General features: G+C 41.5%; 1 protein-coding gene across 9 annotated transcripts in view; it reads right to left on the minus strand.

Moving 5' to 3' along the window:
• APBB2 (amyloid beta precursor protein binding family B member 2) overlaps positions 1-17949 on the minus strand; it is a 664454-nt gene that overhangs the window by 76698 nt on the left and 569807 nt on the right. Inside the window, exon 1 of one of the 9 annotated variants that reach the window (XM_030191337.1) lies at positions 11497-11594. The exons of the other annotated variants lie outside the window; for them this stretch is intronic. The gene's annotated coding sequence lies outside the window, so the exon portion shown is untranslated. Of the gene's footprint in view, positions 1-11496; positions 11595-17949 lie in introns of those variants that run through there. 9 annotated transcript variants of the gene reach the window in all.

Raw genomic sequence — 17949 nt, forward strand, 5'->3', positions numbered from 1 at the left:
AATCAGTCTAGCTGTTGTTTTCTGTAATAGTCAGAGCTTTCTCCAGTTTTTAATAGATAGTCTATATAAAGTGCTGCAGTAATGTAATTTTGACAACACTAATTGTTGAGTTAATAGTGCAAAATGCTCCTCAAGAAATACGGCCTAATAGATCTGAGCTGTTTTAAGATCAAAGATAGAGACTGATCCAAGAATACTCCCAAGATTTTAGCACACTGACAAAATGGCAAGATTTCACCTGAGCATAAAGCAGTGATTCCCAAGTCAGGTTTTCAGGATATTACCACTATTTAGCATTTCTATAGCGCTGCAAGGCGTACGCAGCGCTGCACAAACATAATGAATATGAATAAATTTGATTTGTATACACTGTCTCCATTATATGCAAATCTCTTTCATGCATATTCATTGCATGACTGGCAAAGCGTACTCCAGGACTGGACTTGGGAAACACTGGCATAAAGAAACTGTCTTAGGTTGTTTCATCAGCTTTTCCAAATTATATTAGTTTTAACAGCAGTTTCAGTATACAAGCTATGGCCCACATTGACTTTAGCTATACAATTAGGTATCTTTTGACAAATGAGATTATGGTCTGAAAGAGTTTTTATCAGTAAGAATATATTGTTGGCATAGGAAAACAAATGTTCATCATGTTCTAAAGAAACCATACTCAAAAAAAACGCATGGAGATGTTAAACAGTAATAGCAAAAGTGATGATCCTGTGACACTCCACATACTGGCTTCCATTTGTGCAAAAATGTTTTCTGACTACATATGAGTTATTGATTAAAAACTTATGAAACCATTCGAAAACAATGCCCAAAAGTCTTAGCTCATTTAGGGCCCCTTTTACAAAGCCACTTTAGCGATTCTGGTGCAGCAAATGCGACGAAGCCCATTCAATTCTTATGGGCTTCATCGCATTTGCTGTGCCAGAATCTCTAGTGTGGCTTTGTAAAAGGAGCCCTTAGTTTGTACAATAAAATACCATGATCGACAATGTCAAAAGCAATGGAGGTAACAAATTGCAGCAATATTGTCTGGTTGCCATTACATATAGATTTTTTTGCATCAGTAAGTAACAGTTCTGCATGCTTATTTATTCTCCTTTTAAGCATGCAGCGGTTCAATAATAAGAGCAGAATATTCATTTGGGAAGCTTTAGTGATTTTTAAGTAATTGTTGCTTTCTGAACATTATCAGGATGTTTTTTGCATTGATAAGCCAGCATAGTACTGAGAGTACCATTTGTAGTTCAACAGTGTGTGCTCTAAGGTCAAAAAGCAGTTGCCTTGAAGGATTTTAAGCAAGACATGTATTACTTACTTTTTTAGGGGCTATTTTATTATGCTGTGGTAAGTAATAACCTGTGCTTACCAATGTTAAAATGCACTACTGCAGGGTGTGCTCAGGCATACCACAATAGTTTTTTCATGTGTGCACGATACACACTTGCTAAAAAATAGCTTTTATTTTTTTAGCACTGCGGGCGGAGAATAGGTCAGCACGGCTACATTGCTGCGCACTAACCAATTAAAGAGTGAGCTCTTACAATCTACAAAACAGAAGTGCTCACACGCTAATGGCCATGCACTAATGGGAAAATTAGTGCATGGCCATTATTGCCAAAACAGAAAAATTGGCCCTTTTCCCGGTAGCGCTAAAAGTGGCCTTAGTGCGTGGGAAAGACCCACACTGCGGATAGTACAGGCTACTATTTACTGCTGCTTTGTAAAAGGGACCCTTAACGTATTAATTGGTTTGAAAGATCTGCCAGTTGGCTATGTTTTATTGTTTGACAAACAAGTATTGGTTGGTTTCCTTTATGAGAAGGGTACATAAGTAAAAAATTGCCTATAAACAACTTGTTTCAGAAGTTTATAGATGATATGAAACGAAAGTTATATATTTAATGGAGAGACAATACTGGCCGATGTTATTTAGAAACACGCTTTTAATTAAGTTGTGGAAGTATACAGAAGTGATATATTTGCTGTTCAAATATGATTTAACAGTTTTTAAATAGTAGTATAATTATTAAAAGAAGCAGGATATTCTTTTCACTGTTTCCATAGGTTTCTAAACAGGGGTATGTTGTTAGGTATTTGATAGGTATACAGCCGCCATTTAATTTGAAGAAACTTTATACATCATTATTTTGTTTACAATATCTCATGTTATCTAACTCTGTTTGCAATGTACTTACATTATTTTGTTTATAATAATTTTAATGTGTTTGAAATATCACTGTATGCATTTATTAGTAGTTTTGATCAGTATGTTTATTTGGTCATCTTTGATGTTATTTTTGAAATTATTTTTAATAATAGATTCTTGATATACCACCATTCTGTGGTACAACCAAACCAATTTACATATTACGTACAGGTACTTTCTCTATCCATAGTGGGTCCACAATCTAAGGGGTCAATATTCAGCTATCAGATGAGAGCATTTTGCTCACCACCAATGGCATTATTCCCAGATATTCAAAGCTGGGACCTTTGTGGGCTTTGACTATCTGGTTATTTTTAAGCTGGCTGACAAGTAGCCACTGAAGTTGATATTCATCCCTTAAGTGGCCATGGGTTACTACATAAAAATTGAGCAGATATTTATGTGGTCCCATTTATACGCTGACCCTGGCCGCTTAAGCACTGAATATCAGTACTTAAAACAGTCACGTGCTGACTCTGCCTGCAGAACGCCCCCAAGATAGCTGGCTTTGTGTTTGGTACTAACCATGATATTCAGTGGCACTTAGTGGGAGATTTAGTGTCCACCCCAGCCCAGTTCCACCCCACCGTCCATTGCTCCACCCATTTCTCCACCCCCAGCACAGCTGATTTGCAGCCAGCAGCTACAGGACTGGTCTCCCCGTCCAGCGGCAGCAGGAAGTGCCTTCATAAAACATCATCTCCTGCTGTCATGGGATGTGGGATAAGTGGTAGAAGGAGATGGTGCTTTATGAAGGCGCTTTCTACTGTTGCTGGGGGGGAGGCCACTCAGTGGGAGATCCCAATTTCTTGGCGGGAAATAACCAGCAAAAGCGGGAGACTTTGGCAAGTCTGTGCCTGGGCTACTCCCAGACTCCCATTATGTGTACGCCCACATATTAAATATACACTATGGAAGAAATGTGCATATTTAAAGAATAGCGCTTAAGAAGAATTTGGCTTATGTGTGTGTAAGTATATACATGTGTATGTATGTGTCAGCATTCTTTTTTTTTTGTCCAAGATAGTTTTATTGAAGATTTAGTAGAGAATACCACAAATTGTGTATACACGCATTGTCACACAACTGTGAGCATGTACATTATAAGAATGTCCTGCATGTGGTTAATGTAAAAAAAACAGTAAAATACTTTGCAAAAGAGTAACAAAGGCAGTAAAATAAAATTACAGGGTATACAGAGGACAATAAGAGACAAATCTCAGGTTTTGGTGCTGGTCTCTCTCTCATGAATTATGTATATACAAAAACACAAAAAGGCTGATAATGCAATAAATCAAAAGAAGACAACTCTACAGATGCAGCCAAGTTACATAATTAAGAGCTGTACTGGTTGTAAATATTTAAAAGGTTAGTGCCAGCAGGGCTATGTCATTTAAGCAATCAACAGTTGTGTGTGACCTGGTTTGTAAGCATGTGAAACTGTGGTATGAACCAGGGATGAAGAGCTGTGTTACTCAGAACATGGGGGAGTTAATAACCCTGAATCCTTTGGCATAAGCTATAAACAACTGATAAGGTCAAACATGTCTCCAAGTCATCATTTAGCAAAGAAGCTGAAGACCACGCAAAGCTTCAACACTAATTCTTTTTCCTTCCCACAGGACAAGAACTGCTCTATCTTTTCTCTCTCCTGTTCCAGTCTTATCCTGTTTCTTGTATTTCTAATTGCTGAGGTTCTGAGTTAAACCAAAGTTTAGGGCAAAATTTTAATTGAACAATATTCTGTAAGCATCAGTTAACCCCAAACTGGGCAAATCATGCTGCAAAGCAGGAAGGTTCAAATCGGACCCTGGAAAACAAACAAAACTCTGCAATCCAATCCAGATATCTCCGATAAATAAAAAAGAAGTGAAGATTATTCTTCCCAATGTACAAAGTGATGCACATTGAGAACAATTATCAGAATTGTAGTTACCTGACGCTAGGGTCAATCTTAGGAGTCAGCACTCAAGAAAAAAAGATCTACGTGTTATTGTAGACAACACTCTGAAATCTTCTGCCCATTGTGTGGCAGCCGCAAAAGCAAACAGGATGCTAGGAATTATTAGGAAAGGGATGGTAAATAAGACCAAGAATATTATAATGCCTCTGTATTGCTACATGGTGCGACCTCACCTTGAGTATTGCATTCAATTCTGGTCACTGTATTTCAAAAAAAGGAAATAGCGGAATTATACAAAGTTCAAAGAAGAGCGACCAACATGATTAAAGGGGATAGGTCGCCTCATATAAGGAAAGGTTGAAGAGGTTAGGGCTCTTCAGCTTGGAAAAGACGACTGAATGGGGATATGATTGAGGTCTACAAAATCCTGAGTGGTGTAGAACGGGTAAAAGTGAATTTTTATTTTATTTTTATTACATTTGTACCCCGTGCTTTCCCACTCATGGCAGGCTCAATGCGGCTTACATGGGGCAATGGAGGGTTAAGTGACTTGCCCAGAGTCACAAGGAGCTGCCTCTGCCTGAAGTGGGAATCGAACTCAGTTCCTCAGCTCCCCAGGACCAAAGTCCACCACCCTAACCACTAGGCCACTCCTCCACTCAATTGACTTTTCACTGTCAAAAAATACAAAAACAAGGGGAAACTCAATGAAATTACATGGGAATACTTTTAAACAAATTGGAGGAAATATTTTTTTCATGCAAAGAATATTAAAAGCTCTGGATCTCATTGCCAGAGGATGTGGTAACTGTGGTTAGCTTATCTGGATTTTAAAAAAGGTTTGGACAAGTTCCTAGAGGAAACGTCCATAATCTATTATTGAGATAGACATGGGGGAAGCCATCGCTCACCCTGGGATTGGTAGCATGGAATCTTGCTACTATTTGGGTTTCTGCCAGGTACTTGTGACCTAGATTGGCCATTGTTGGAAGCATGTTGATTAGGGGATCTTGACTAAAGAGCTAACACCAGCAATTGTTAATCTAAACCCTTTCTGCAAGTGACAGAATATCACCTGTGCAGGACTTTATAAAGCAAATACTCTGATAGCAGCCCCACATACTTACTACTTAGAAAATAACAAATAGGGCTCTTAAGGATGATAAGCAATTAACGCTGGAATTAGCATGTGCTAACAGTTAACGCAGTGGTTTAACATTTAGGGGCCAATAAAATAGGCAAACAGTTTACAATCCAATCTTGATAGCAAAGAGCAAGCAGACCATGTGGAAATGCACACTTTATTCACTACTCAAGCTCCCATGTCCTCCTGGGCATGTGTGTATAAAGACCCAGAAGCCTGAGTAATGAATAAAGTCTTCATTTCCACACGGTTTGCTCTTTCTTTACTAGTTGAAATTTGCGGGTGGGTGGGCGGAGGTGTAATTCATCAAGTGCTGTTAAGGCTGGAACACACACTATTTGGCCCTAACGACAGTTGACTTAAAATACCGCAACAAAATTTAAGTTACCACAGGTTAGGGAGTAATGAGATGCAAAATATGCAAATGCATATTTTGCATCTCATTATTATGCAAATACCCTAAGGTTACTTGTGGTGATACACCCTAAGTTACATGAGGGCCAAAAAAGCATGGTAAAATAACCCCTGCTTTTGATGGGGTTATTTTATCACGTGGGAACATTGGGCCGCAAAGCCGAGACCTCATGCTACTGGGCTGACAGGGCTGGGTTCCCTCTCCCCATGATCAAGCCACCCTCTGGCCTTGGACCCCCCCGCCCCGATCAAGATCCTTTGACCACATCCCCCACAGGGGCTACCTTTCACAGCACTGGCGGTCCAGTGGGGGGGTTGAGCTGTCTTTGGGCATGAGTGATGCCCAATCTCTCATGTCCTATCCAGTGCCGCTCCTAGCCCTATATAGAAATCTGATACCTAGCAGTAGTCACGCGCGACTACCACTAGGAGGCTCCAGTTTGAGAGTGGTGCTGGATATAGCAGGAATGAAGCATTGCTCTTGCCCAAAGACACCCCCCCCCCCCCCCCCCCCCCACTGGACCACCAATGCTATAAAATGCAGCCCCTGTGGCGGATGGGGGCAGATGGTCTAATCAGGAAGGGGGGCTGGATCGGAGGGACTCAGTCCTGTCTGCTTAGGAGCATCAGGCTGCGGCTTTGTGGCCCAATACTCCTGGGCAGTACAATAACCTCAGCAAAAAGCTGGGATTATTTTATCATGCTTTTTTAGGCAGGATACAGCACCCTGCAGAACCAGAATCCCGAAGGCTGTGGAACCCTATGGGAGATCAAGGTGCTTTTACCACACCTTGAAGAATCCCCCCTTAGGAGCTAATTCTATAAGGATCTGCCAAGATTTAGGTGTCAAAGTAAGTATGTAAGTGCCAATAGTGCACATGGACACATATGTGTATAAAGGACAATAGCTAAGCACTGTTCTGTAAATCCATGGCAATCTTCAATGGCACATACTTTACAGGCAGGAGTTTACATGGGCAATGTCTGGAAACAGCATGGATGGGCACAATTGTGTGCATAAATTACAGAATACTATAATTTACGTGCATTCTCTAACAATCTAGGAGCAGGCATTTCCAACAGCTCTGAAAGGGGAAGAGAGCCTGACAAAGAAGAATGGAGGCCTGTAGTGAATCAGAGAAGCTTGACTGAAGATCCTTAAAGTGGACACCACATCAAGAAACCAGAACTCTAAAATCCAAAATAAGGTACTTACCTTAATGTTATAATGACTTTGCCTGTTTTGAATACAGAGTGGATCATGATGTGGAGGCAACACTGTATCCTTAGAACTAAGACTTAAACTAACAGCTGTGGGGTGGAGGACAGGACGTAAAGTGATTGTGAGGAAAACTCCTGTCCGAGAGAAGGAAGCTGTTAGACTGAGACCCCCGTGCTCTTTGAAGAAGGGCTCAGTCCAACCAGTGACCAGGAGTGAGAGACCTGGGAAAGAAGAGATGGAAGACTCTACATTTGTATATAGCCAAAGCTGTCTGTAAGGGAATTTGCATAAGGCTGAGAATGGTAAGGTGCCTAATTTGCATATGCCCTGGAAACCTCTAAATCAAAATGTTTTCCACCCAAATAAGCCTAAATGATGAAAGAAACTCAGGCACTGATTACCAGAAGGAAAAGAAGGATCTTTCCCTAAGAAGCAACCAGAAAAAGGGTGTTAAGTGAAGTCACCCTAAGTTTAAAGAGGAGCCCAAACCTTGACACTGTTTACTAAGGTGCGTTAGCATTTCTAGCATGTGCACAACATTAGCAAATGCCGTGTAGGCACCCACAGGAATATTGTGGGTACCTACACAGCATACGCTAATGGTTAGCACGTGCTAAAAGCAACAACATGCCTCTAGTGTGGCTTAGCAAACGGGGCCCTACATGCTATCAGTAAGAGTTGTCTTTGAGCTCTTCCTAGAGGCAAAGCTGTAGTTATTACTGGCAGAGACCTGGTGGTTTAAACTGCAGGCCACAGAGGTACCATTACATAATCGGTGCCCCAGGTGGGACCTTAAGGACCACACATCAATGACTGGTTTCAGTCAATACTACAGGAATCTCCAGAGATATCAGCTGCTGAAATCCAGAGTTCTCAGTGAGAGAGGCGATCAGGCAGAGTGGGCCCTTGGCCACAAGGTGCTCATCACACAGGATACTGGGATTGATGAACCTTCGGTCTGTTCCAGTATGGCACAGTATGGCTTATGTACTAAGCTGTGCCAGTGCTTTTTTGTAACATTAATGCACTGCCAGGGCAGTAAGAAGTTACAGGACTGTATTAGTGGAAGGTACAACTGGGAAAGGGACCCACGTGGGTGAATTGTTGGAAGCCTCTGGTAGGATACTGCAGAGCTAACTTAGCAGTTCAGAATGTGTTTCGTTATGGGACACTGCAATAAAATTTATGTTGAGCACTGAGAAAAGTGACTTATTCATACTTGTGCTGGGAAGATTAGGTGGAGCGGGCCATTGGTCCAAGGGGCCCATTAGATTATATGTCAGAAGCTGAGTGGTATCTGGAAGAGGCTGCAGGTTTTACAGAATACGGCAGCTAGGTTGCATTTTTCTATTTCTAAATATGATAGAGTAACACCATTATACACTCCACTGGCTACCGGTAGAGGCAAGAACTATTTTTAAGTTATATACTTTCATTTTCCTTATTATTCATGGTGAGCTACTAGAATATACGAGTACTTTGATATTATTCTCAGATTCAAATAGACTAAGAACTGCTAGAAGATATTTGATTCTTAACTATCCTCGTCCCCAAAAAAGTGGTATACAACTCAGTTTTAACTTCAGCATTCCAATGTCAAGCAACTAAGTGCTGTGAACTCATTACCTAATAATCTTTCAGCGATAGATAACTATGGCCTCTTCTGCAAACCTTTGAAAACCTTTTTATTTGAAGAATATGTTTTATCTAGATTGTGAACAATGTATTAACGAATGTATTATTAGTGGATCCTGGGTTATGCCCAGCTCTTGTTTTGTTAAACTGCACTAAGTTTCATTGGCGCTATTGGCAGTATATGTGATGTAATGCAATTAAGGACAGTTGGCACGTACATTTCTTTATAGAATAGGCTCCTTCTTGGTGCCTAAAAATAATTGCCTCTTTATAGACTTACCCTCTGTGTATGTATTAATTCCCACATTAACTAACGGACGTGGAATGAGGCAGGGATTAGGAAGGGACTGCACCTTACATGTGTATATTATAACAACAGATTACCTATATGTGAAAGCCTAGCATGCACCTATTTCAATCTTATATAGGGGAAAATCAGAAGAAATTGTGTGTGGATTAGTAAAAAGGAGCCCTTAGCGCATAAATGCAAGGGGGTGTACATGTGGGAGCCCCACCATTTACAAATGTAACTTACAGAATACTGCAAACTGTACACTAAAATGCTGCATTTCGGCGCATTTACACCTGCCATTGACCTGGTGTAAGTGGTTGCACCTAAATGAAGGTGCACAGATGCCATTATAGAATTGGTGTGATAAACACAACGGAATCCTGTTTAGAAGGAATGGATCTATGGAATCTTAGCAGAGATTGGGTGGCAACACCGGTAATTGGGAAGCGAAACCGATGCTTGGCAGACTTTTATGGTCTACTACTACTACTACTAGTACTTATCATTTCTATAGCGCTACTAGACGTACGCAGCGCTGTACACTTGAACATGAAGAGACAGTCCCTGCTCAACAGAGCTTACAGTCTAATTAGGACAAACAGGGCAAACAAGAGATAAGGGAATATTAAAGTGAGGTCTAAGCCCTGATTGTAACTGAATAGATATGGATGAGCTGGAGTGTTTAAGGGGCTTCAACATTAGCTTCAGAACTTTTAGTACAAGAACAGTGCTGGGCAGATTTCTATGGTCTGTGCCCTGAGAATGGCAAGGTCAAATCAAACTCGGGTATACATATAAAGTATCACATACCATGTAAAATGAGTTTACCTTGTTGGGCAGACTGGATGGACCGTTTAAGTCTTTATCTGCCATCATTTACTATGTTACTATAGAGCTCAGCGCAGCACTGGCATACGTACATTGTGGTGCCCATTATAGAATTACCCCTTAACTCCCTAATTCTAAAATCTGTCACGCAAAATTGCACAATTGGAATGTAATCAGGCGTGATGAATGCAGTTATGTGAGCAACAAAGCTACCAAAGGTGGAAAAGAACAACGGTGTCCCATGTGAAGTCTCAGGAGCAGGTACAGGAGTAGGAAGAGAACTTGGCTCTTCAAAAAGCAGACCGAAGGCGTCCACTATTTGTAATATAATTTATTAAAGGAAGACCCTTGTAGAGAGTTGTAAGAAAATGAACGAGAGGCGCACAGCAGCCATATACATTAAACGTCTTTCTCAAGATCACAACATCACCAAAAAGATTCTACCCAGAGCACTTTGTCTACTAACCTTTCAAGACAAAGCATCCAGACTCCTGAGGAAGGCACTCTAGTGCTGAAACAGGGTACCTTGTAGAGTCCTTCTTTTAATAAATTATATTACAAATATTGGATGCCTTTGGTCTGCTTTTTGAAGAGCCAGGTTCTCTTCCCACTCCTGTACCTGCTCTGGATGCAGTAATGTGCCACAATGGTATCTACATTTGCAGTTATGTGCTTAACTGAACTTAAGAGCTATTCTATAAGGTAGCACCTAAATGCTAAAGTACTTTACTGCAAGAGTGCATGTACATGGACGGGGCATGTAAACTGAATACTTGTAGGAACCAACATTTACAGCTGCCATAGACCAGTTGTACGCGGTTGCGCTTATTTTACTGCATAAATGTGGACTTATGCTAGTATTCTATAATAGAATTTGTCCATTCCTTAGTGTCCATCATTTCACCCAAATTGGTGCTTAAGTTTTGACACCTATAAAGAATTGCTCCTTGAGTGTACTGTCTCCATTTTAACTGTATGGGAAAAAGCTGGACACGACCCCAACTGTTAATACAGAGGCTTTGCAGTTACCCTTTGGCCATTAATATGTAGTAACTAAACATTTTAATGACTTTAGTAAAGGGGGCCCTTAAATCTGCAAGTAAATAAATTGCAGTTAATCACAGCACACCAAATCAACAGCACAGCATCAAATTGCAGAACAAAGGAGTGAAGACAGACACAAAAAAGGGGTGAAGGAAGTAAATGTTATTGAAGACCTGATGTGGGCTGTGTTCCACCATATAGCCTGCATCAGGGGTCTCATCAAATATCTAGTATATTGCTTCTCATAGCAACTTGAGCCAACACGCAATCCAAATTTCCAAAGCGGAACCTCCAGTGACCGCCCTGCTCTGGGTCTTCAATAAAAATTGCTTCCTTCATCTCTTCTGCCAACTTCACTCCTTTGTTTTGCTAACATTCGATCACAAGACAGAATAAAATCTTTTGTGTCAGGTGAATGTTCACCTTTAACAAAATGACATTATGTGAGTGTAGGATGTTTAACAATTGTGCCTGAAAGAAAAAAATGTTAATGGGCTAGTGTTCTTGCAAACCAAGCAGAGTATAATCACAAACAGAAAGGCAGCTACCAGAGATAACTCAGACTCGCCACCTGCTTTATTGTCCCGTGTTTCTAGGTTCCTACAATCATAACCCATTTTATGGCACAACACAGTGTTCCCTTCAGGCCTCTATCTCAAAATCCATTTCCCATTAAACTAAACATTCCACAGACGTAACAGGCTCTGCAGTGCATGTGGATTACAAGACGAAGGACTATACTGATCTAACAAGCACCAGACACAAGAATGGAGAGAAAAAGGAAATTGTTTACCTTTCTCTGTGTCCCAGAAAGCATGAAGAAACGGAGCAGAAACAGCAAATTAGAAAAGATTTAGCTACAAAATGGAAAAACAAAGAGACCCTGCTCCACACAAAGACACGTGGTACAGAACATGTGCTCCACGTGCGTTAAGGGTACACTTGGCACCTTTGCTGCTTTACCTCACCAGGAGACACATTTTCCTGTGCTCTGTTGTTTCAGCTGAATTTGTATTTATAGAAACTTACATTGCAGCCAAAAGACAGTGGCTGAATTTAGAGATACAGCCTATCAGCAGTGTAACACAGCAGAGTTTTAAATATCACAGACAAACAGTGAACTAAACATGAATACCACAGTAACAAATCTTCCTCTTTTTAACCATACACATTCAAGAATACAATAAAACAGTTTTCTTCACACTTTGGCAGTTATTACATTTATAGAGAAGTCACATATTTATGTGAAGAGCAGTGCTAAATCTAGGTAGTTGCATTTATGTACCTCTTGCACAAGTAAATGTCTAGAATACTAGCACACACGTGTCCACTTACCCATGAAAGCACCAGCTCGGCGTCTTAGTGCTAGTCTACAAATAGCTCCCGAGCATATCATAGTGCATATTTGCAAGGGGACATACACATGGGCAGAGCATAGGTAGGGCTGCCTCTTATACATATAACTTACAGAATACTGTAAGGTAGAAAAAGGGGCAGGAAAAGCCTCAAAGTAGCTCAAAACCAAAACCAAGGTTTAAAGAGCTATAACCAGGGCCGTTGAGAGACTGAGCCGGGCCCTGGGCAAGGCCACCCCTGGGGCCTTGCTGCCACCCCCAGAGGTCGCCGCAGCCGCCCCCCAATCGCTACTCAGGCCGCTGGCGCCACAATCCCTAGTGTCCACCCACCCACCCCAGCCCCCCTCCGTCCACCACCGGGCCCCCCTGCATTCAAATCGGCAGCACCTCACCTCCGTGTGAAAGCGCAGCGGCAGATCGCCTCCCTTCGGGCCTTCCCTCCCTGTGTCCCGCCCTCACGGAAACAGGAAGTTACATCAGACGAAGGCGGGACACAGGGAGGGAATGCCCAAAGGGAGGCGATCTGCCGCTGCACTTTCACATTGAGGTGAGGCATTGCCGATTTGAATGCTGGAGGCCCGGTGGCGGACGGAGAGGAGCTGTCGATGGAGCCAAGGGCAGGCGGGTGAGACCGGGGACTACGGTGCCGGGCCTCCCTTGGAGGCCTGGGACTTGGTGAATTTTGTCCCCCCTCTCGGCGGCCCTGGCTATAACGATCTGTGTAGATCTCTGTATGGATGTATTTGGATCTCTACTTCATCATAGGCAAAAACCTTCCCAGAACTAAAGTGACTTCATTTGAAAAACAAAATACAATCTGTGTATATATAGTGCTCAAAAAAAGTTGAAAACCGCTTATCTCATGGCATCAATAAAGCACAGGAACAGCATCTGGTAGATATTTCAAGATGCAAACCTGTCCCAGGGCAGCGATGGCCTGTGTTTCATAAACTGCTTCAGGGTCCCAGAAGGCAAGAATGCTGTTCCTGAGCTTTACCGATGCCATGAGATAAGCGGTTTTCAACTTTTTTTTGACCACTATATATACACAGATTGTATTTTGTTTTTCAAAGTCACTTTAGTTCTGGGAAGGTTTTTGCCTATGATGAAGTAGAGATCCAAATACATCCATACAGAGTTAGGTGCCATTTATAAAATATGCTTTGCACCTAACTTTAGATGTGAGGATTTACACCAAGTAAATCCTGGTATAAATCATTGTGTAAATTATGCATGGATCCCCCTTATTCTATAATAATGCATTAATTCTAGAATGCTTCTCATCTGCCCATGACCCTCCCATAGCTATGCCCTCTTTTTGGAGCTGTGCATAAACTGATCCACATGACTTAAAACACACGCACAAATTTCAATTAAGGCCAATTAGTGCTGATAATTGGCTTTATTTGATTAAATTGTGCATATAAACTAGCAAGTCGGCGCTAATTTGATTAAATTGCACGTGCAAATTGGGTGTGTGCCTAAATTTATGCTCACAATTTTAAGCACCATTTATAGAATTTCAGGGTAAACGTAGAGCTGAACATGAGAGACATCCTTGGCCATGTGATAAAAGTAACTGCAATGGGTTCTAAATAGTAGAGATGATAAATGTATAGTTAAGGGTGAGGTACATGCTTAGCCTACTCCAGAAAAACATAGAATATGATGGAAAGCACAAGGTTCATCTATTCAATGCAATACCACAACCACTGTTTGATCTCTGGTTTTTATCCTTGCTTCTCCACTGTAAAGAATTTTTTGTGTGCTTATCTTGTGTTTGATTCATCTCCCCCCCCCCCCCCCCCCCCCAACCAGTTGTTCTGGATGGCTATTCCATTACAAAAATAAGACAAATGCATGTACTAAACTAAAAGCTTGATTTAGTGAAGCTGTTTGCCAACCCTGGGTTTATGAGAAACACACTTAATAAAGCAGACCTCGTGGGTAGAAAAACGGTGCATTAAAATAACAATATGAATGCCATCAGGTCACATGATAAAATAAAAGAACTGGAAAAAAATACTGTCTACAGAAAATGAAAACATTATTGTAACTATAGGAGAGATAAAAACTAAGGGTTCCTTTTACTAAGCTGCAGTAAAAAGTGGCCTTAGAATGCCCTTACACGGGCATTTTTACTGAAGATATAAAAATACCTTTTTTCTATATTTTTGCATTAATGGCCATGTGCTCATGTTGCTATATTTTTTAATTAGTACGCAAGCACGTACCATCACCTATTTTGTAGGCAGTACAGGGCTCACATGGTATCCATGTGCTGAACACTTAGCATGCGGTAATATAAATGCATTTATTGGTTAGCACAGGAATACCAAAACATTCAAATAGGCTACGTCAATGCCAGATCTGTAGTAAACAAAACAACAACAGACTGGATCACGTCAGCGAAACTCAATCTACTCTTCATCACTGAAACATGGATCCATGATCAGAAGGACCCTATCATCTTAAACCTATGTCCTCCAGGGTATAAAATCATCCACTGGACCAGAAAAGAAACAAGAGGAGGGGGCATAGCGCTTATATACCGATCTCACTTCACGATTGAAACCACTGGAGAATCTATAACAACCCACCTCGAAACAGCTTCAATCAGAATCCACCATAAAACCCTGCTTGACCACCTAAATTGCGTACTATTCTATAGACCACCATGCAAATGGAACGAAAGCCAGGCGGACTTCATGGACTTTGTTTCAAACATATGTGTATCCAACTCCAACACACTAGTTTTAGAAGACATTAACCTTCACCTTGAAGACTCAAACTCTACCAACGCATGAGAACGCAAGGACTTCCCTTCACCTATGAGATCTTACATGACCACACATGCAAACAACCCACACGAAGGGTCATACACTCAACCTCTTCTCACGCAAACTGTCCACTGATCAGAACTTAACCATAACACAAACTAGATGGACAGAAACACCATGGACCAACACCATTACAAATTAAACCTATCCATAAAATGGCGGAAAAGGGGCTCTTCCCACACACAACCCACACCACGAGAGGCCAAACAGACCTGGTTACTTTCTGGCAACAGATATACAACAACGACTGGACAGCACAAATGGAATCCATGTAATACCTCTCAGATTGGGACAAAAGATGCAGACACATACCAGACAAACTAGCACCCTTACAAACAAGAACTTCACATAGACACAACTCAATACCGTGGTTCAATGAAGAACTGAAAAAACTAAAAACACAATCTAGGAAACTGGAACCTGCGTGGAAAAAAATTAAAAAAAGAACACACAACGCATGGAAACAATTACAAAGGAAATACAAATACGCAATAAGGCAGACCAAAAGGACGTATTACAAAACTAAAATTGGACCAGACTATAAAAACACAAAGAAACTATACAATATTGTGAACAAACTACTGGACACAGTCCATTTTATTCTGATCCTTGGGTTGTCCATGCCTGGGGGATGAAAAGAAAGCGCATCTGAACTATGGTGACAGCTAGCAGCCAGACTCAGAGCTCATATTCTAGGTTTCAGAGAAAATGAAAATTGGATGGAATTGTTGAATTGCATAAGGGAAGGAGATAGCTAAAAATGAGGAAACATTTCAGGCAGATGTACTACAGCTGAGATGCCAATTCCAACTGAGCTGGAAATTCAAAGGAAGCAGGATAAAACTGCTGGGCCAAAAAGTTAGTTAAGAAGCTAAAGGCATTGCAACTTACTGAGGTATAAATGAAGAGAACAAAACATATAAGTACATAAGTACATAAGTAGTGCCATACTGGGAAAGACCAAAGGTCCATCTAGCCCAGCATCCTGTCACCGACAGTGGCCAATCCAGGTCAAGGGCACCTGGCACGCTCCCCAAACGTAAAAACATTCCAGACAAGTTATACCTAAAAATGCGGAATTTTTCCAAGTCCATTTAATAGCGGTCTATGGACTTGTCCTTTAGGAATCTATCTAACCCCTTTTTAAACTCCGTCAAGCTAACCGCCCGTACCACGTTCTCCGGCAACGAATTCCAGAGTCTAATTACACGTTGGGTGAAGAAAAAGTTTCTCCGATTCGTTTTAAATTTACCACACTGTAGCTTCAACTCATGCCCTCTAGTCCTAGTATTTTTGGATAGCGTGAACAGTCGCTTCACATCCACCCGATCCATTCCACTCATTATTTTATACACTTCTATCATATCTCCCCTCAGCCGTCTCTTCTCCAAGCTGAAAAGCCCTAGCCTTCTCAGCCTCTCTTCATAGGAAAGTCGTCCCATCCCCACTATCATTTTCGTCGCCCTTCGCTGTACCTTTTCCAATTCTACTATATCTTTTTTGAGATACGGAGACCAGTACTGAACACAATACTCCAGGTGCGGTCGCACCATGGAGCGATACAACGGCATTATAACATCCGCACACCTGGACTCCATACCCTTCCTAATAACACCCAACATTCTATTCGCTTTCCTAGCCGCAGCAGCACACTGAGCAGAAGGTTTCAGCGTATCATCGACGACGACACCCAGATCCCTTTCTTGATCCGTAACTCCTAACAAAACAAAACAAAAAGACATCTGAATGAAACTCCAATAGCTACAGTGATGTTGCTGAAATAAGATTCATTTTCAACAAACGTTGAAGCCACTCAAACTGTGCATGGGTTAAAGTAATACAGAAAAACAGACCATCATATTCTCCCCACCCCAAAATAATAAATTCAAGATTTAATGAAGTGAAGTCCACTAATGTTCAGCACCAGGACAGCTCCTGTAGTAGATGGATGGACACCTCAAAAAGCGCTTTATAAACTTGAGAAACAAGTTAAAAAGGAGGGACCTTATACATTTTACAAACCTTGGGGTAAATATTCAGCTGCTAGTGGTCAGTGATTTTTTCGCTGCTGCTAGTTTTATACCCAGATATTCAATGCTGGACATTGCAGTCCGATGCTCCCAGGTTGCTGAAATAACGCCGCTTGTGCAGTGACTTGCAGGCAACATTGTTTTGTTTTGTTTTTTTAAATGGGATTCAGCAACACATTGGATTATATTCACTAGGTAGGTAATAACAGAAAAATAAAGCAAAATATAAGGATCTTAAAGGACTAACTGAATAGGTAGGGACTGATGAACTGCTGGGCTCTTATCAGTTGAGGCCACAGAGGAGAAACACTGCAGACACACACACTAAGGGGGCAATTCTATAACTGGGCGCTTCCTGTCAGGCGCATTCAATGCACACAGTGAATGCCAATTCTACAATGGCATCTGTGCATTAAGATGCTGTAACAGAATACTAGTGTAAGTCGGTAACAATGCACCTACATTTAAGCACTAAGGGGCCGTTTTACTAAGTAGCTTTGCTGCACGTCAATCTGGAACAACTGCAGGAGCCCAGAAGTAGTTCCCACCCCCCGCGCTACAAAAAAGTTTCTATTTCTGTAGTACCAGTGCTCATTTGGTGGTAATTGGGCAGCACAGGTTACCACCAGGTTAGCGCAGGAGTTCTTACCACCACCTCAATGGGTGGTGGTATGCTCTCCCCTCCCAAAATGGCCATGCAACAAGTGGTTCACTTACTGCACAGCCATTTCTTTTCCAGGACAGACAGCCTTTTACCCACTGCGGTAGAAGGGGGGCCTCAGCGCACATCAAAAACACGCGCTGATGCTACTGCAGGCCCCGCCCTTTACCGCAGCTTAGTAAAAGGACCCCTCAGAGCCAAGTCTATGGCTGGTGTAAATGTTAGTGCCTAAATGCCATATTGACATGCGTAATTTACAGTATCCTGTAAGTTAACCATATAAACGTTATCGTTGCCGCTGCCCTTCCTATGTGAACACTCCTCTGGCAATTATGGAAGCAGGGCCAAGCCATTTTAGCA

The sequence above is a fragment of the Microcaecilia unicolor genome, chromosome 2, assembly GCF_901765095.1.
Source record: "Microcaecilia unicolor chromosome 2, aMicUni1.1, whole genome shotgun sequence".
Classification (NCBI taxonomy): domain Eukaryota; kingdom Metazoa; phylum Chordata; class Amphibia; order Gymnophiona; family Siphonopidae; genus Microcaecilia; species Microcaecilia unicolor.